The sequence below is a fragment of the Melanotaenia boesemani genome, unplaced genomic scaffold (assembly GCF_017639745.1).
Source record: "Melanotaenia boesemani isolate fMelBoe1 unplaced genomic scaffold, fMelBoe1.pri scaffold_161_ctg1, whole genome shotgun sequence".
Taxonomy (NCBI): Eukaryota; Metazoa; Chordata; class Actinopteri; order Atheriniformes; family Melanotaeniidae; genus Melanotaenia; species Melanotaenia boesemani.
The window spans coordinates 7836-27325 of record NW_024580609.1 but is presented as its reverse complement, the minus strand read 5'-3'; the positions used below and the strand labels follow the sequence as shown (position 1 = coordinate 27325).

Genomic DNA, 19490 nt, shown 5'->3' with positions numbered 1-19490 from the left:
GTTCTTCTTCACCTTCCTGGTTTGGCCACTTTTAAGTGTTGTTTCCTGTCTTTTTTTTCTACATTCTGCAACCTCAACCATATAAATCTCTCTGTGATGTGTTCTCGGTGTTTAATTTAAAAATATTAAACTTCCCAATGATATGGTCTTTGAAAATGTGTAAATGCATTGTTTTAATATGATTACCTCACATATTTTTTTGTTTTTACAGTCCCTGATGGTGGTCAAATGTATCCTGCTGACTTTGGCCATCCATATTTTCCTTCTGTCCCTGTCTTTGGGGAAGCCATACATACGCACGCCTTTCTCTGAGCGATTGGAGCATCCCCATGCAGCACAGCATACCATGGTGAAGACTGTATTCAAGGATAGCAGAGAAAAGAAATGGCTAGACATGCTGATCTAGTCGAGTTTTATGCTATTGTAAAGGAATTCTTTTAGGTATTAAATGCATTTGGAAAACAAAGGGTGTTTGTCTGATTTATTATGTATATGTAGGGAGTAAGTCTTGGGATAGTTAACAAATAGTGATAGAAAGCCATGTATTTTCCATGAATTGAATTCAAAATTTTATTTATTTGCCATGGATTTTCTGTAAGAACACATTATATTGTGAGTCCAGACTTAGTTATCAGTCTGCCTCAGTCAAAATAAGTCTTAAGACTTAAAAGCAATTCACACAAGTAGATACTAATAAGTAAGAATAGATAACCCATTTATTTGAAATGAATTGGGATCTAAATTTTATTTATTGGATATAGATTTCCTGTAAGAACCGTTATCATTATGCTGTGAGCCTAGATTTATTGTGTAGTCACTTGGTAAATCATTGTCGTCACCTGTTGGTATGCCTCAGTCAAGTCTGAAAGATAAAGTTAAAAAAACAGAAAATATTACGATTTACATTGCTGTTGATGTCATACAGGTTTAGTAAACTTAACATGATTCATATCAATGAACACAACTATAAAAATATTGCAAAGCCTTCATTGATCATTATTTACCGATTATCGTAGTTTTCTTATTATTTTGTATTGGCCGCCAAGCACTTCCTGGAACTTTTGGAGGCTACATGGACCACGTGATCGGCAAGCGTTTTGAGCTTCCGGTGGCGCCACTCTCTCTCTAGAGGCACACTAACGGCACCTAAAGCACAGAAACAAACCACGCCCCAGTTTGCTGCTGGCTACCACCAAATCACTTTCACCTGGGAGTTGCGTTTAGGTACAGGCGGAAATGTCGGAGTTAATGTGTATTTACTACAATATCCATCCATCCGTTTATTATTTATTTACTTAGTAAACATAATTCTAGATAGAACGTAGTTACACAGGATAAAGAATGTAATTTATTTTCTCATGTTGAAAAATAGAGGTAAGTAATTACTAAAACCAGAACAAAACAAATTAAATTGGTTGGATTGTGAAATCTCTAATTATTAAACAGAAGCGGGTATACTTCACCTCATCATAGGATGAAGAGGATCCTCTTATTTCCCCTTCTTAATCAAGAACATTCAAAGTCTTCTTATCTTCTTCACTTATCATGGCCGTGGCCCTGACCGCGACCGTGTCCATGTCCAAGTCCAGGTCTGTGTCCATGTCCAGGTCCATGTCCATCCTTGGACTCTTCTTTGCCTTCAGACTTGTGCTTGCCTTGCCCCTAAAATGGTCAAAATAAAACACTGGATGAATCATGTTGTGATAATGTTGTGTTTACGTCAACTCACTGATCAGATGTGAATTTAGGAACTAGCTTTAAGCCGTTGTGCCACAGATGAAAATAGATGAAAAGTTCATTTGTCAGATTTTGCTGCAATTAATCAAAAAAATTTTGGCATCAGTTTTCCAGATGAAAACCAGCTGTTTTCCAGTGACTCCAAAGCGCCTACCTTCTCATTATCTTTCTTCTTCTGTGCATCCTCCGTCTCATTTGTACTCAAAGCTGGAAATGAAAGAAAAGAGATAAAAAGCCTGAAACATCTGAATGGATTATGCTCCTTTAGACTATAGTGCAAGTTGAGCAAACTACTATTTGTTTACACATTTGTGTTTTTGGTTTTCCTGACGTACGACAAATCAACAACAAAAATAATTTTCTAATTTGCAGAAAACCAACTAAGAGACAATTAAAAATTACTTGATGGCTGATTCGAATCCATTATGATCCCAACCGTGCTGGATTTGATTGTTTGCTTCTCTACCTGTCAAAAACAGTTTGACTGCACCTAAAGTACAGGAACAGACCACACCCCAGTTTGCTGCTGGCTAGAACTGAATCACTTTCACCTGGGAGTGGTGTTTAATTACAGGCAGAAATGTCAGAGTTAATGTGTGTTTACCATGTGATCCATCCACCCATTTATTTTTTAACATAATTCTAGATAGATTGAAGTAATATACAGGATAGAGAGGATGTCTTTATTTTCTCATGTTAAATGATAGAGGTGCTTATAGAATCTCCTGTTCCACCACATCCCAAAGATGCTCTATTGGATTGAGATATGGAGACTGTGGAATCCATTGGAGTCCAGTTAACTCATTGTCATGTTCAAGAAAGCAGGTGGAGATGAACTGAGCTTTGTGACATGGAGCATTATCCTGCTGGAAGTAGCATCAGAAGATGCTACACTGTGGTCATAAAGGGATTGGCAATGGTCAGCAACAATACTCAGACTGTGGTGTTTAAGTGATGCTCAGCTGGTACAGAAGGGGCCCATAATGTGCCAAGAAAATATTCCCCACACCATTACACCACCAGCAGCAGCCTTAACCAGTAATACAAAGCAGGAACGGTCAATGAATTCTTTTTGTTGTCAAATTCTAGATTTACCATCTAAATCTTGCAGCTGAAATTGAGACTCACACACCACGTGAATCTTCTATTGTCCAATTTTGGTGACTGTGTGAATTGTAGCTTCAGTTTCCTGTTCTCAGCTCTCAGGAGTGTCTCTTGGTGTGGTCTCCGGCTGATGTAGCCCATCTGCTTCAAGGTTCATTGTGTTGTGTGTTTAGAGAGGGTATTCTACTGTAAGATTGGATCGGCTGAAAGTCGGACACAAGCGCAGGCTGGTTGAGAGAAGGATTTTAATGGAGCTCTAACAGACCAAAGGTGTGACAAGACCATACAAAGTTCTGCAGTGTGCTGCGGGTTTAAGTAGGCCGGAGGACAGGTGTGACTTGTTAGGTTGATGAGGATAGAGGCAGGTGAAGTCCGATGAGCTGGAACAGATGAGTCCTGGGAGATGAAGTCCTAGAACCGGTGATCAGAATTCTGGTGAAGCAGAGCGTACTGGTGCAGGAGGAGCAGGCATGACATCTACATACCTTGTTGCAATGCTTATATGAGTTACTGCTGCCTTACTATCATCTCCAGCCAGGTTGCTTATTCTCTTCTGACCTCTGACATCCACAAGGCATTTTGGTCCATACAAGAGCTGCTTACTGGATATTTTCTTTTGCAGACCATTCTCTATAAACCCTAGAGATGGTTGTGTGTGGAAATCCCAGTAGATCAGCAGTTTCTGAAATACTTGGACCGGCCTGTCTTGTGCCAAAAACCATGGCACATTCAAAGTCACTTAAATTCTCTTTTTTTCCCCCCCATTGTGACTAACTGTTTTATGTTAACAAGGAATTGTACAGGTGGGCTTAATATGTGGTATAGTACCTGGAAAACTGCACATATGCACTTAAAGTACTCATCTTGATAATTTAACTTAGCTTAGCTAAAATGTCTAAAAATTGTTTTCATTTGTGTATGTATGTGTGTGTGTGTGCGTGTGTGTGTGTGTGTGTGTGTAGTTACTCTACAAGACTTTCAGTGCCATGGCCAGGGATTTCTATTTCAATCAGAACTAACATTACAGTGTAAGTAGTCACATCTGGGTCTTTAGTCTGTGAAAACAAAAGGTTGCTAAAGCGTAACACCTTTGGATTTTCAGCATCATTTGTCATGGTCTGCACTTGCCAGTGCGGCTTTCGCCTTTCTCCTTATTTGGAGGAAAGGTGGCTTCTCCAATCAGGACCACACAGCTGAGGTGCATCAGGCTTGTTAGAAGCTGGTATAAAGACTCCAGGATCTTAAAGTGGTAACTGGCTCTAAGCAGATCTAAGTCTTCTGGTGTTTTCTTGTGCTCTAACCGACCTTTATTCTCTTCCAAGCCCCCGGTTTTGGATAAATCCTTGGATTCATGAATCCTGTCTGCCCGCTCTCCGCTCTTCCTACCAGCCTGCTCCTTGCCTCGCTTGTCACCGGATTACACCTGGCACCAATATCACTTTGTAAATAAAGACTCACAGAACACCAACCTTGTCTTCTCCTTCTTGGGTCCAGCTCCAGACCTTGACATCATTCCTCATAGACTTTTTTTTGATTATTGTAGAGTTTCTATTAAACATTTCACAAAGCTGTGCTGTTGTTATAAGATGTGATAAATGGCTAGCAGCTATCAAGCAGAGATGTCACAAGTCCTTATTTTGCAAGTCCAAGTCAAGTCTCAAGTCTTATGGCTCAAGTCCAAGTCAAATCACAAGTCACTTTTAGTTGTATTGAGTAATCCGCTATGCGACGCTTGCAGTCTTGTCTGCTTAGAAGACTGCATTATATCTAAGAATCAAGCTGTACTGACCTTTTATCTGCCAGCATTTAGGGACGGCACTGATTTCTAGCTTAAACTGACAAATGCTGACAAGCGTTGAATGTCAACCAAACACCAACTGGACCAATAGAGAAATTTGAAATACTAATACTGCAGTTCATAGCAGTTTCTCCTGAACGTAGAGAGGAGGACCAATATGCTGCACTTCAGTTCAGGATCACCAACTATCCTGCAGGTTTTAGATGATTCCCTGCAGCAAAACACCTGAGGTATGTTCCAGAAAGCAAGCTATATCAGCACTCTTGAGTATGCTAACCCTGAGTTGAGGGAAGCTCTGGGTTTTCTGTTCCAGAAAGTGAGGTAAGTCTTATCACAAATCTGTTACCATGGTAACTGACTCCATCATATAAACCTCCTTGCTGGCAGGTTCACCAAAAAGAACCATCTTCTACATGTCTTCTCACAGCTGTCAAACATGGGTTGTCCATACCAATGCTATTCCAGAGATTTTAGAAGATGAATAAATACCAGGGCTGTCAAATGATAAAAATATATATATATATAATAATAATCAGATTAATCACAGCTTAAAAGTTAATCATGACTGGTCACCATTTGTGACTACTGTACCAACAGAAAGATCATAATTCAGAATTCATGCAGCATCATCTCACCAACCGTCTCCATGGTGATAATTTCTGTAATAAAACCAGCAGATGTGACGACTGAAGTTAAACAGGCAACATTGATGAAGAAACTCAGATAAAACTGATGACATGGATAAAAACATATTTTTCCTTTTATCATTGAAGTCTAAGTGTTTGTGCTGCAGTGATAGAAGTCCTACAGCAGCATCACCCAAAGTAAACACCTGTTGATAAAATAGATCATTGGCTCATTGTCCTCTTCCTCCTCCTAACCCAGAGTGTCTTTTTAGACCCAGAGCTAGCTGAACCTCCTTTCTGGAACAGGCTTCTGATCCAAATGATTCAAGTTCCGCTCAACCTTCTTATGATCCATTAGGTAAGAGATCCTGGAAAAATGGTTTGAGCAAGCAACATTTTGAAAATACACAATTCAAAAGTCCAAACCCTTTTTTTTTTCAGACTTACCCGCAAAGCTACGCCTACAAAGCACACTTCCGGAGGGTTCACGAGCGCTGGGCAGCATCAGCTCGCATCGATTCCTATCAAGTTGAAATAGGGCCACCATAGCATCACTTTGCAGCACTTCCTGTTGCTTCAGTTGGCGCCACCACTCAAATGCCGCACCGATGCACACTCTGCTCTTGTACACTCACAACAATTGTTAATTCACCCTGGAACTTTATTTCTTGCATTTTTTTCAATTTTCTTTTCTTTTTTTTCTTTATGTTGTGATTTAAGTTATTTTATGTCATTTAATACACTTGTTATTGCTTCTTGCAAGGCTTTTAATGTTTTATATAAAGCACTTTGAATTGTCTTGTACATGAAATGTGCTATACAAATAAACTTGTCTAGTCTTACCTTGCTACTCTCTCCTCTCTTTTTTTCTGTATTTTTTTAAAGACACAAATGCTTTGTTTTTGTGTATGTACCTGCATTTTGTCACTTTCATCCTACTAGTTCTGAATAATTGGATCTTTTGCAACCAAGATTTTCTATTTTCCTTTTAGTATTTTCAATTTGACCCATGAAACATGTTAACATTTCTAAATCAGTTATCTATTTATTGTTTTTCTAAAGACGTTTGATTTTTATTTTATCTCGTCAACAAAACTGCATCTGCAGGACACTCCTGTGGATGTTCTATCAGTCTGTGGTGGCTAGTACGCTTTTTTATGCTGTTGTCTGCTGGGGGAGTAACATGACAAAAAGGTGTGCTACCAGGCTGGAAAAACTCATCAGGCGGGCGAGCTCTGTGGTTGGCATGAAGCTGGACTCCCTGGTGACAGTGGCAGAGAGGAGAACACTAAAAAGACTACTGGCTATTGTGAATGATGCCAGTCACCCTCTGCACACTGTCATCAGTGCACAGAGAAGCCTGACCAGTAACAGGCTGCTCCTCCCCAAGAGTAGGACCAACCGGCTCAGAGACTCCTTTGTCCCCCGAGCCATCAAACTGTACAACTCTGCATTAGGCAGGAGGGGGAGAAGGAGGGGGGAGAAGGAGGTGTGCAGTCCGCCTGATACAACACATGCACAATAACCCATACAAACAATTGCAATAACTTATATGTGCAATAAGTGAACTGGTAATCTGTACCACCTCTACTGTGTGTAATGCTTGTTTATATTATTTTATTTAATTTATCTTTTTTTTATTGCATTCTATTTTATACTTTTCTCGCACCTTATTGCCTCTATTTTACTTTATACCTGTACATATTATATCTTAGTGCTTATCCTGCTTTACTGTTGGTGTTGTATTGCTGCTGGTACCCAAATTTCCCTGAGGACTCTCCAAAGGGATTAATAAAGTATTTTCTATCTACCTATCTAAATTATTGCCTATTTATGTTTTCTGTTTTTACATTTATATAACATGTAAAGTATTTCAGGATCAAACTGATATTTTCTGTTAAAATTCTTAAAATAGAATTGAGCTTAAAAATATGAGACACTTCCATCTAGTGGTGAGATCAGACAGGAGCACTCTGACAGAGAAAACCCATTTAGATATTTTTATTGTCACACTTAGTTCCAAAAATCAGGTTTGGGTACAAAGTCTCAGCCTTGTTTCCATGGCACCAGTTAGTAGAAAGGAAGAAAATTAGCTGATTATACGTTCTTTTAAATCGATAGACAAGATTAGAGTGAAAAACAGGGCAGCTGGATCCATCAGTTCTGAAATGACAAAAAAGGACAATAATGTTACTGCAGAAGGATATATAATATATTTAAGAACATCCAAAGTGCCATGGCAGCCATCTTTAATGTATGGCTCATTCTAGCAGTAATATAAGCATGCAAACGTCAGTGTTTTCTTTTTTTTTCTTTTTTTTTTTTTTTTAGAAATGTTAAAAAGTTTATCTAGAGACCATGATTAACTAAAATAAAATAAAGTATGAGCAACAGTTCGACTGCAGAGAACTCTGCTAGAAAGAATGTGTTACACATAAATTAGCATGCACATTGTGCTAAATATAATTTGAACATGTACATACTCTCTTTTTTGTTAGGTTGTTTTTTGTTTTTTTCATTTTTAAAAACAATATAAGAAAGTTTAATCAGGGACTGAAGTCAACATGTTCTCTTAAACAGAGGTTTTATAGCTAAACCTCTTTCTATGACTCTACTGTCTGGCCGGTTACACTTTGTTTCCCTCTCTGGGCTGGTTTAGTTGTCGTTACTTGCATGAACAGCCATTCAATTATAGAAATATTTGCAACAGTTTGACTGTAGAGAACTCTGCTGGAGGGTACATGTTACACATGAATCAGCATGCAGATTGTGTTATAAAAAATATGAACCCGCGCATACATACACAGCTGGGTGTGGTGTGTGAATGACAAAGGCATTGCTGGTAACGCCTGTTGTGGAGTCTTTGTACACAAATCAGGAGATAATAAAGCTGTCCACCTTTAAACTGTGAAGGGTCTGGTATGTTAACTGTTTAGCTGCATTTTATTTTGTCTTCTACTGACTACAGAACTGAACATGAAAGCAATCAAAAATGTGGTGATTAAAATTTTACTCTTGATGTTTCCTCTACTGAAACCAGAATGGAACAAATTAAATTGGTTGGATTGTGAAATCTCTAATTATTAAACAGAAGTGGGTATACTTCACCTCATCAGAGGAGGAAGAGGATCCTCTTATTTCCCCTTCCTATTCGTTCAAAGTCTTCTTATCTTCTTCACTTATTATGGCTGTGGCCCTGACCGCGACCGTGGCCCTGTCCATGTCCAGGTCCATGTCCATGTCCATCCTTGGACTTTTCTTTGCCTTCTGGCTTGTGCTTGCCGTGCCCCTAAAATGGTCAAAATAAAACACTGGATGAATCATGTTGTCATAATGTTGTGTTTACGTCAACTCACTGATCAGATGTGAACTGGATTAAGCTTTAAAAAATTGTGTCACAGATGAAAACAGATGAAAAGTTCATTTGTCAGATTTTGCTGCAATTAATCAAAAAAACTGGCATCAGTTTTCCAGATGAAAACCAGCTGTTTTCCAGTGACTCCAAAGCGCCTACCTTCTCATTATCTTTCTTCTTCTGTGCATCCTCCGTCTCATTTTTACTCAAAGCTGGAAATGAAAGAAAAATAAGAAACAAAAAGCCTGAAACATCTGAATGGATTATGCTTCTTTAGAGTGCAAGTTGGACAAACTACTGCTTGTTCACACATTTTTGTTTTTGGTTTTCCTGACGTACGACAAATCAACAAGAAAAAACACTATCCGACATCCGACAAATTCACAGCATAACTGCAGCGCAAAACAGAATTATAGGAAAGGACTCAGATTTCTAAAAGAGTGAGTCCCATGCCTGTTTCCTTTTATAAATCAGAATCAACTCTAATGGCAGTAGGGGTTGTCGCAGCAATAGTGGTCTGGTCCAGACCATGGTCCGGACCACTGTAATGAGTGGTCCCTGCCACTAGGGGGCGATAACATCCATGGTCCGGACCACTGTAATGAGTGGTCCTTGTCACTATGGGGCGACTAGATGAGTGGTCCTTACTGTGGTCCTTAGTCTCATCACCACAGATGTACTCAATAGATTTTGATTCAGTGGAATATGAAAAATGAAAAATACTTTATTAATCCCTTTGCAGGGAAATTCATTTCCTATGCCTTAACCACACCTGGATTACTCAGCTTTTTAAAAAAGAATGACCATATATTTCTTTTTAGATGGTACCATTTGCATTCTTTAATATACTTATGGAACTAATTGGCTTTAATTTAGGCCTATTATTTATTATGATTTTATTTTGTTTTAGTCATAGCAGTTTAGTCACCTGTTGTTTTTAATGGATAAACTACGTGTTCTTTCTGCCAGTTGTGGGTGATGAAATGAAGGTGTGCAGGCACATTACTCACTGTATGTTATAAATGGACCTAAACTAAATCAATGCTCTCTGCCATGGATCACCACTATGGTGGTATGTTTACAATGCTGTTTATTAGTCACCTGACATTTTTGTGAATAATATTTATTTAAAGAAAAACTTAAACATCATTCTATTAATTCCTACAACTGCACAACACTTCAGCATTTCCTCCTGGAGCTATTATTATTGTCATGCTGCTACTTATCTTGTAAATAGAGTTTACTAGTTTGGTTTAAGAGTTTATGTCCTCCCTACATGTCACCACCACCCTGACTCCTACCTGCATTATAAAATGTAGTGAATTTTAAAGGTTTCCAACCATTTCCTGGGGGTACTGAAAATTACTCACAGCCCTAACATACACTGATCTGACTCTACACCGAGCATTTGCCCTAAAAAGCAGACACATACACCATAACAGTTTTTACACAAAACGTTCTTTAATATATTTATGCATCCAGCGCTGTTCCGAGGATTTTTTCTGCCTGGTACCTGGTTATCCCCTCAAATGTCATGAGGATGTCGATTGTGACCTGTTTATTTTTGAGAAAAAGATTTTAAAGATTGAGGTACCTTGATAAATACTTAAAGATGCAAACATAAAAATGGTACCAATATATGTTGTGATTAGAGAAAGATTAGAAAGATAGAAAGATAGAGAAAGAGAAAGATAAATACATTTGTACTAAAAAAAAACTACTAAACCTTACTAAAAAAAGGCCTACCTCTGGAACCATGACATCAATGATGTAATCCATAATCCTCAGATCATTGTAGTCCAACTTTAACGTGGTTTTGATTCTGTCAATTAGCTCTTCCATCTACAAGATAAAGATAAAAGCTCTTTGGTACATACTGCACCAGTTACAGTCTTCACACTGGTCTGGAAAAATTACCACCTACATTATAATTTCATACTTACATGTTTTTCGCTAAAAGCTGATGGCCTGCCATTCAGAATTTGCTTTAGTGCGAGGTTCTGCCCAGGATTCTCCCACAAAAACATTCTCTGAGACTTTCTCTTCCCACTGTCCAACAGGTCTTTCAGAGTCTGTACATTAAGAAAAAGATGTTTGAAACTGCAGCCTAATTTACCAAATGTCCAAACTGACCTGCCCTGTCATAGGCTGCTGCAAAATAAAGTGAGGGCTCTAGGGTGCTTCTTAAATCTCTTGACCTCAATATTATTCAGCAATATACAAAGAAGATCTCCAATATTTCAGTTTTTCTAGGGGGAGAAGGGGGAGAAGCTTTTTGTGAATGAGAATATAGTGTCTGATCTTTAACTCCCATCATTCAAACTGTTATTACTGTTAAAGGGGAAATACGCTGTACCAGAAGCAAGGATATGTAAACTTGACCAGGGCCATTTGAGTTGTTTCTGTTTCCACTATATGTAAAAGAGTAAAGATAATAAGATGATAACAAATGGGTTCATCAGACCAATAACCATGCATCATTTTTTTCCTACCATCATTCAGAGTCTCTGTAAATGACCTGCCAGGGTATGTTAACTTATGAGTGCAACTGTAAAAACTAAATGCATAAATGTTACAGACCTTGATTCGCTCCTCTGAGATCAGGCCTTGGACTCCATCTTTGTGCAGGCAGTTCAGAGTACTGCAAAGTGATATATGTAAAAAAAAAAAAACAGAATATAAGCCCAATGGTAAAAGGTCTGTACTTACATACATATACATATACACATAAAGTATGTCCCATTCACCTATTCACACAAACATTCACGCACTGATGGTGGAAGCTGCCACGCAAGGTGCTCAACCACGACCCATCAGGAGCAATTGAGGGTTCGGTGTCTGGCTCAGGGACACCTCGACATGGACTCTCCGGGCTGAGATCGAGCCGGTGACCCTTGGGTTACAGGACAACCCCTCTCACCACTGAGCCATGCCGCCCCCCTAATATCTGAAGATAGAGTTACAGGTCGACCTTCAAATTGAAAAAATATTTACATGCAAATTATAGATTTGTTCCCACCTTGAACATATGTAAGGCTCATCCAGGTCACAGCCACATGTAAAAATGTCAGCAGGTGCTGATAGGTCACACGTGGCACATTCAACATGAAGCCAGCCATTACGTGACTCACACTTTATCCAGTTTTCTTTGTCTATGTGTGGATACAACCTCCTAAAATATAGACAAAAGTGAATGACACACTAGGATCGCCTTTGTTGTCGTGTCTGGACACTCACAAGGCTGATGTTCAAGTTACAAATGCATTCCTACAAACAAAGTATTATTCGTGCTATCAAAGTATTCTTTTTATTTGCAATTAGAATAAACTTTGAACTAATCATGAGCATGTTGTTTTCAAGCTGGGGAAATCCAGCCTCACCAAGATCGCATACTCCCCTTTAATAATAGTGCACTGAGCAATTTTTCAAACAATACTTCTTCTATTTGTTCTGTATATTCCGTAGTGTAACTGTAGTGGAAAACATCACAATAACAAAAAAAGTGACAACTTGCATACATTTATGAGTGTTGAAACTTATACATTCAAAATGGTTTTTGCAAGACAAATTATAAATGTATGGTAATTTTCTTCCTTTCTATCCTATATTATGTTACCCCAACATGAAATGACAAGTAACGACATATCTAAAACTTTAAAAAAGGTAGAGCTGCTAATGTATAGCTTACTTTTTCTGTCCCTTTCCGCTGGAGTCATAGAAAATGCAGCCATGAATGAAAATGGAAAAATACTTTGTCACAGTTATATAATCCACAACATATTTCTATTAACTGGCCCGCCCTAAATTCAGGTGAATCCTACTTGTAAGCGAAACGTAGTTGCTTTTAATAGGTAAATTAGTAACTGAAGTAAAGTATTTTTTATTTGTTTAACCTTGGGAACCACATCAGCCATCAGGGAGGTTGTGTGATACACTCTGAGCTGGCCCAGTTGTATCTGGTTCAGGGCTTCAGTCTTCATTTGCAGTCCCCTGATGTATAGGTCTGCTGCCTGGCAACAACAATGTTTTTATTTATTTTTTTATTGGAGGACTGTCTATGTCATTCTAAATTAATTTGCAATAACATGTCTATCAAATTAGCAATACTTACTGTGCAGACAAACACGCCACAGTTAACACTGTCCTCCTGCCTCCACTGGTTTGGGAAGGTCACCGTCCATTCTTTGAGTTTCCATATTTTCTCAAATGCTAGACTTGAAATAGAAACAATTGCAAATGATGAAATGATGATGTACCATTAGAATCTATCTGTTTGCATTTGCAATCTGTGGCATAAATTGGAATAATAAAAACAACTTTACATTCAAGATTTGTTTTATACATGCAACATACCTGTCACATGTCCAGGTCTGCACCAGTCTCTTAACGACCCATTATTTTAGTCAGGTGTGCTGCAGTATGGACATACTGAAAACCTGCAGGACACTGGCTCAAGAGGTCCCAAGTTGGGGAAGCCTGCTCTGTGGCAATTCAGACACACAGGCACGCACCGTGTCACTGTGCGCAGGCAGGTGACCTACGTGTTTCTCATAACTGTCCCACATTTCTGTACAACAATAAACCAGAGTAGAACAATTAATCATTGTCAAAAAGAACTGAAAAGTTTCTGCTTGATGAGTATATTTTCCATAAAATGTATTTTGCTCCAATATAGGTCGTAACAACATCTGCATACAGTACAGGCTATGTTCTTATAATAAACTTATCACGTTATAACGTGATACGTTTCACGTTTTTACAATAAAATATCACGTTATAACGTGATACGTTTCACGTTATTACAATAAAGTATCACGTTATAACGTGATAGGTTTCACGTTTTTACAATAAACTTATCACGGTATAACGTGATACGTTTCACGTTATTACAATAAAGTATGACGTTATAACGTGATACGTTTCACGTTTTTACAATAAACATATCACGTTATAACGTGATAAGGTCCGATTTATTTTTTATTTGGGTGACAGCTCCACGCTTCCGTAAAATACAGACAGCTAATACCAGCAAAACTTTTTAAAAAAAGAAGCTTATTGCCTGACCCGACTTACCAATGCCTTCCACGCTAAAAAATACAGAGTATTTAAAATGAACGAGTTTCATACGATCTCGAGTCGCCATTGTTGTTATTTGGCAGTAGGGGCAGTCCCTGTCCTCGTTGGCGTACAAATCTTCCAACCTTCGGAAAACTGTATCTAGAAAAAAAGCACAGGTGTCAGTCTCCTATCTTAAAAATTTGCCAAAGTACAGAACATGAAAAAAGGGAGTTACTTACCATTAGCCATTGCTTCCTCTACTATGTTGACTCCAAAGTATCACCAAATGCTCGCACCGGAGAATGTAAGCCTACAACTGAACGTAGTACCATTTCCTTGTCCTTTTCATCCCTTGGCACAGAGCACTCAGGGACCACTGATCTAGTCGCCCCCTAGTGGCAGGGACCACTCATCACAGTGGGCCGGACCACTGATGTGGTACCCCCTGGTGGCAGGAACCACTCATTACAGTGGTCCGGACCATCCACTTGTGGCAGGGACCACTCATTACAGTGGCCCAGTGCAGGGACAATTTATTTATAGACCGCTTCTCATGACACTCAAAGACACGTTACGATAAAGTACAAGAATGATAGTGCAAAACATCTAAAATCGCCATAATCAAATGTGAAAAGAGCATACCAAAGGGGTTCAGTAAATAAAGATAAATTATTAGTGGACAATTAAATAAAAAGTATAGCGACATAGCTGTTATCAAACCATAGTAAAAAGCCAACATCAAATCAGGACTTTTCTGGAGGAATTTTTTTTTTTTAAAAAAAAAGCAACACAAATTTATGTGTATACTTGTTTGACATTTTACTTAGGCATGAATAATATATGATAAACGCATTTTTAAAACAAGCATAGGAAGGTCATGTTTTAACCACAAAATGTATTACGTTTTGTTTTGTAAATAGTTTTTTAAAAACTAATTTAATGTTCTTTTGTACAGTGTCCTTGGGTGTTTTGAAAGGCTCTTTTATATAAAATGTATTATTATTATTATTATTATGTTATAACGTAATAAGTTTCACGTTTTTACAATAAAACTATCAATTATAACGCGATAAGGTCTCATTTTGTTTTATTTGGGTAAGAGCTCCACGTTTCTGTCATTTCTCTAGTTTCCCAATAAAATAATAATATTGACACCAGAGAAGGTTCATAAGTAGACATAATGTCAAAAGCCTAAAGGATTGAATTTCTTTAGTAACCCACAAATTGTTTGACTGTTTGACAGAGGGCAGGACAAAAAAAAAAAAAAAAGCTCTAAGGAGTCTACTGCAACCTTACAGAAAGAGCATGGGTTCACCTTAAACTATTTAAAATGTCTGAAACAGGATAGATGTTTTTTTTTTTTTTTTCATCATTTTAAAATGTGTTTCCTTGACTTTGGGTCTTACAGGGCATTCTCTAAAATTAGACTAGGTTTTATCACTGAAAAAAGTTTAGAATCTGCTGTTTGTCTTAGATTTAAACAATGTAGTAATCAATTTCAAAAAATGAAGTCCTCCTACTGCAGTTTTTGTTAAACTTGGTTTCAGAAGAGAATATTGAAAACCATTGTGTAAGACTATAAGCAGGGGTACAGGAATGGTTTGCAAACCTTAATGATGTCTATTTTAGGAAAATAAAAATAAATTTAGTGGAAAAATGTTGAGAAAAATATTTCCATTTATGTCCTGAAAGTCTATTACAAAGACAATGCCTTTTTCATATCAATTCTGTTTAAATATTGGCTTCCTAATAATGGTTATCACTCTATTATTCCATAAAGTGGAAGCATGGGGAGAGAGGTTGTGTGAAAATTTGTAAAAAAAAAAAAAAAAAAACTTTAATGATCCCTACCAATGACTCAAAATCTAATGCTCTAATACTTCATTTTTCATATTTTACCAAAGGTTTTTTTTTATTTATGATTAATTTAGTTCTTCCATTACAAATGTAAAAAAAAAAGAAAGAAAAATAATAAAACTAGCTCTCTTATATTGGTATCTGAAATGTATAGTATGTAGCTATCACTGATTTAAATGGCTCCCAGTGGCAGGGACCACTCATTGCAGTGGTCCGGACCACTGATGTAGTACCCCCTAGTGGCAGGGACCACTCATGACAGTGGTCCGGACCACTGATGTAGTACCCCCTGGTGGCAGGGACCACTCATTACAGTGGTCCGGACCATGGTCTGGACCAGACCACTATTTTCGCAACAACCCCCTCTCCCATTTTTAAGATTTAATCCAATCCGATAACCAAAATTTGTTCAGATTACTTTTGAACAACTGGTCCCTTACGACAGAATTGAGCTTAAAAATATGAGACACTGCCATCTAGTGGTGAGATCAGACAGGAACACTCTGACAAAAAGCAAAAATTACTACTGGCACACCTATTAGAGGGCTTTCATGCAGAGACTGATACTATAACCACTCACTGAAATTATTTTATTTACAGTATTTCTCAGCTTGAATGGAGGTCAATGACTGCTGTGTCACCACTGGTCCCTTTTTGAACATAGCAAGGTGAGTTTTCCCAGGGTGTCAACAAGCTTACCATCTAGTCAGAATGTTGACGTTATCAACACTGACTCCAATTCAGCTTCGATCCTGTAAAACTCCAGCACAAACATAAGGTCTTTCTGAGTTGCGACGGGACTCATTAAAGCTAATATTTTAAAATAAATTCCTACTGTCTGTGTCATGATTAGATATATTTGGGTGATTATCATAGCCTTATAAATGAAGTTCCAACATGTTTTGTGACATTTAATAGGCAAGGCAAGGCAAGGCAGTTTATTTGTATAGCACATTTCATGTACAGGACAATTCAAAGTGCTTTACATAAAACAAAGACATTACAGATATTAGAATAGTAAAAGGCATCAACACATAATCAACACATAATCACAATAAAATAATAAATTACATTAAAATGATTAAAAGCAAGATAAGTTAAAAAAAAAGTTACCGTGCAGATTTCATGCATAGGCGCATGAGAAAAGAAAAGTTTTTAACCTGGATTTAAAAATGTCTACATTTGGGGAAAGTTTAATCTCCACTGGCAGTTTGTTCCATTTGTTTGCAGCATAACAGCTAAATGCTGCTTCTCCATGTTTAGTCTGGACTCTGGCCTGGACTAGTTGACCAGAGTCTTTGGATCTAAGAGCTCTGCTAGGTTTATATTCTCTGAACATATCACAGATGTATTCTGGGCCTAAACCATTCTGGGATTTGTAAATGATCAGAAGGGTTTTAAAATCTATTCTGTGACTGACTGGAAGCCAGTGTAAAGATTTTAAAACTGGTGTGATGTGTTCAGATCTCTTAGTCCTGGTTAAAACTCTAGCAGCAGCGTTCTGGATGAGCTGCAGATGTTTAATGCTCTTTTTAGGAAGTCCTGTTAAAAGACCATTACAGTAATCCAGATACTGGAGATGAATGCATGGATGAGTTTCTCTTGGTCTTTCTGGGAGACTAAACTTTTAATTCTGTTGATGTTTCTGAGCTGGTAAAAAGCTGTCTTAGTGACAGCTTTGATATGGCTGCTGAAAGTCAGATCTGAGTCTATCAACACTCCCAGGTTACGAACTTGGTTGGTAATTTTAAGAGCCCGAGTCTCCAGGTGTTTGCCAATGCTGACCCTCTTCTCTTTGCTACCAAACAGAATAATCTCAGTTTTGTCTTCATTTAATTGTAGGAAATTCTCCCTCATCCAGGTGTTTATTTGCTCCAGACACTGACACATTAAGTCTATTGGACTGCAGTCATCTGGTGACAGAGACACATAAAGTTGTGTATCATCTGCATAACTTTGATAACTAATGCTATAGTTTTGTAATATTTTACCCAAAGGGAGCATATACAAGTTGAACAGAAGAGGTCCAAGGACTGACCCCTGGGGGACTCCACAAGTCATGGCCACTCGCTCGGATTCATAGCTGCCGATCGTAACAAAATAACTCCGGCCTTCTAAATAGGACCTGAACCAGTTAAGGACCGCTCCAGAAAGTCCAACCCAGTTTTCCAGCCTGTGCAACAGGATTCTGTGATCTACAGTATCAAACGCAGCACTGAGATCCAACAGAACCAGGACTGATACTTGACCAGAATCGGTATTCAACCTAATGTCATTTAACACTTTGACCAGAGCTGTTTCAGTGCTGTGATGAGGTCGGAAGCCGGACTGAAATTTATCAAGATTTCCACTTTCATTTAAAAAGTCATGAAGCTGGTGAAATACAACTTTTTCAATAATCTTGGAAATAAAAGAGAGGTTAGAGACAGGTCTATAGTTGTTCATTATAGAGGCGTCTAGAGTCCTTTTCTTTAGGAGTGGCTTAATAGCAGCTATCTTTAGTGACTTGGGAAAAATGCCTGATGCCAGCGAGCTGTTAACTATCAGTAGGAGATCACTTTCTACTGAGGTAAAAACTGTTTTTAAAAAGTCGGATGGTATCATGTCCAGAGTGCATGTTGTTGATTTCAAATGCCAAACTGTTTCTTGTAGGACTTTTAAATTCACCATTTTAAATTGTGACATGACATCAGAATTATTTCCGGGTTTTAGACACAGACTAATTTTCTTGTTTGACTGTGTGGAATTAATATTTTGCCTAATTGTTTTAATTTTTTGGCTAAAAAAGTTTGCAAATTGGTTGCATTTCTCAGTGGAAAGGAGCTCTGGGCTTATCTGTTTGGGAGGATTTGTAAGTTTTTCAATCATAGCAAACAGAGTGCGAGAATTGTTGACATTCCTGTTAATCATTTCAGATAAATGCAGCTCTCTGGCCTTGCACAGCTCATTGTTATAGTTACGTAGGCTTTGTTTGTACAGCTCATAGTAAATTTGAAGTTTATTTTTCCGCCATTTCCGCTCAGTTTTTCTGCATTCTCTTTTTAGGCTGGTAACCACAGTGGTGTTTCTCCATGGTGTTTTCTGTTTGCTCAAGTTGCTCTTGATTCTTATCGGTGCAACAGCATCCATTACATTCAAGATTTTCAGATTGAAATTATCCAGGAGTCCATCAACTGACTCTGCACTGGTTGTTGGTAACATCGCTATGGCCTCCACAAACTTAGCACTTGTTCTTTCATTAATGTACCTCTTTCTAACGGAGAAGCAGGTTGGTTGAACATTCTGAGTGATCAGTAAATCAAACAAAATACAAAAATGGTCAGACAAGGCCGAGTCAGTGACCGCAACAGAAGAAATATCAACACCCTTTGAAATAACCAGGTCCAGAATGTGACCTCGAATGTGGGTCGGTTGTTTAACATGTTGCCACAAACCAAACATGTCCAATATGGAAGAAAATTCCTTGACATTACCATCCGTCATGTTATCTATGTGAATGTTAAAATCCCCAGTTAAGATGAAATGGTTAAAATCAGTAGAGATAACCGACAATAATTCAGAAAATTCATCAATAAAATTTACACAATGTCCTGGACGTCTGTAGATGATTAGAAATAGGATTTTAGGAATGCCCCTTAAAATAAAACTAAGATATTCAAAAGAAGTAAAATCACCAAATGACATTTCTTTACACTGGAATGAATCTTTAAATAAGGCAGCTTCTCCTCCCCCTTTCCTCCCGTTTCGACATTTATTCATGAAACTAAAATGAGGGGGTGCTGTTTCATTAAGAACGGTAGCACTTGTGTCTTCTGTTAACCATGTTTCTGTCAGAAAAAGAAAATCTAAACTGTGAGAAATGATGAAGTCATTAACTAACAGTGACTTGTTGGACAGAGATCTAACATTTAGTACAGCTAGCTTTATGAAGTTTACTCTGGTCTCTGTTGTATTC

The 19490-nt window shown here is 38.0% G+C and overlaps 2 long non-coding RNA genes across 2 annotated transcripts; both read right to left on the bottom strand.

The window, feature by feature from the left end:
- Positions 1 to 1309: 1309 nt before the first annotated feature.
- Positions 1310 to 2261, bottom strand: LOC121636166. The gene is made up of 3 exons (XR_006009663.1): positions 2140 to 2261; positions 1892 to 1944; positions 1310 to 1662 (listed from the first exon to the last, which is right to left on the bottom strand). It is a non-coding gene; the product is annotated as an uncharacterized LOC121636166 (long non-coding RNA).
- Positions 2262 to 7250: 4989 nt separating this feature from the next.
- LOC121636165 lies at positions 7251 to 8835 on the bottom strand. The gene is made up of 3 exons (XR_006009662.1): positions 8780 to 8835; positions 8374 to 8554; positions 7251 to 7428 (listed from the first exon to the last, which is right to left on the bottom strand). It is a non-coding gene; the product is annotated as an uncharacterized LOC121636165 (long non-coding RNA).
- Positions 8836 to 19490: the final 10655 nt, after the last annotated feature.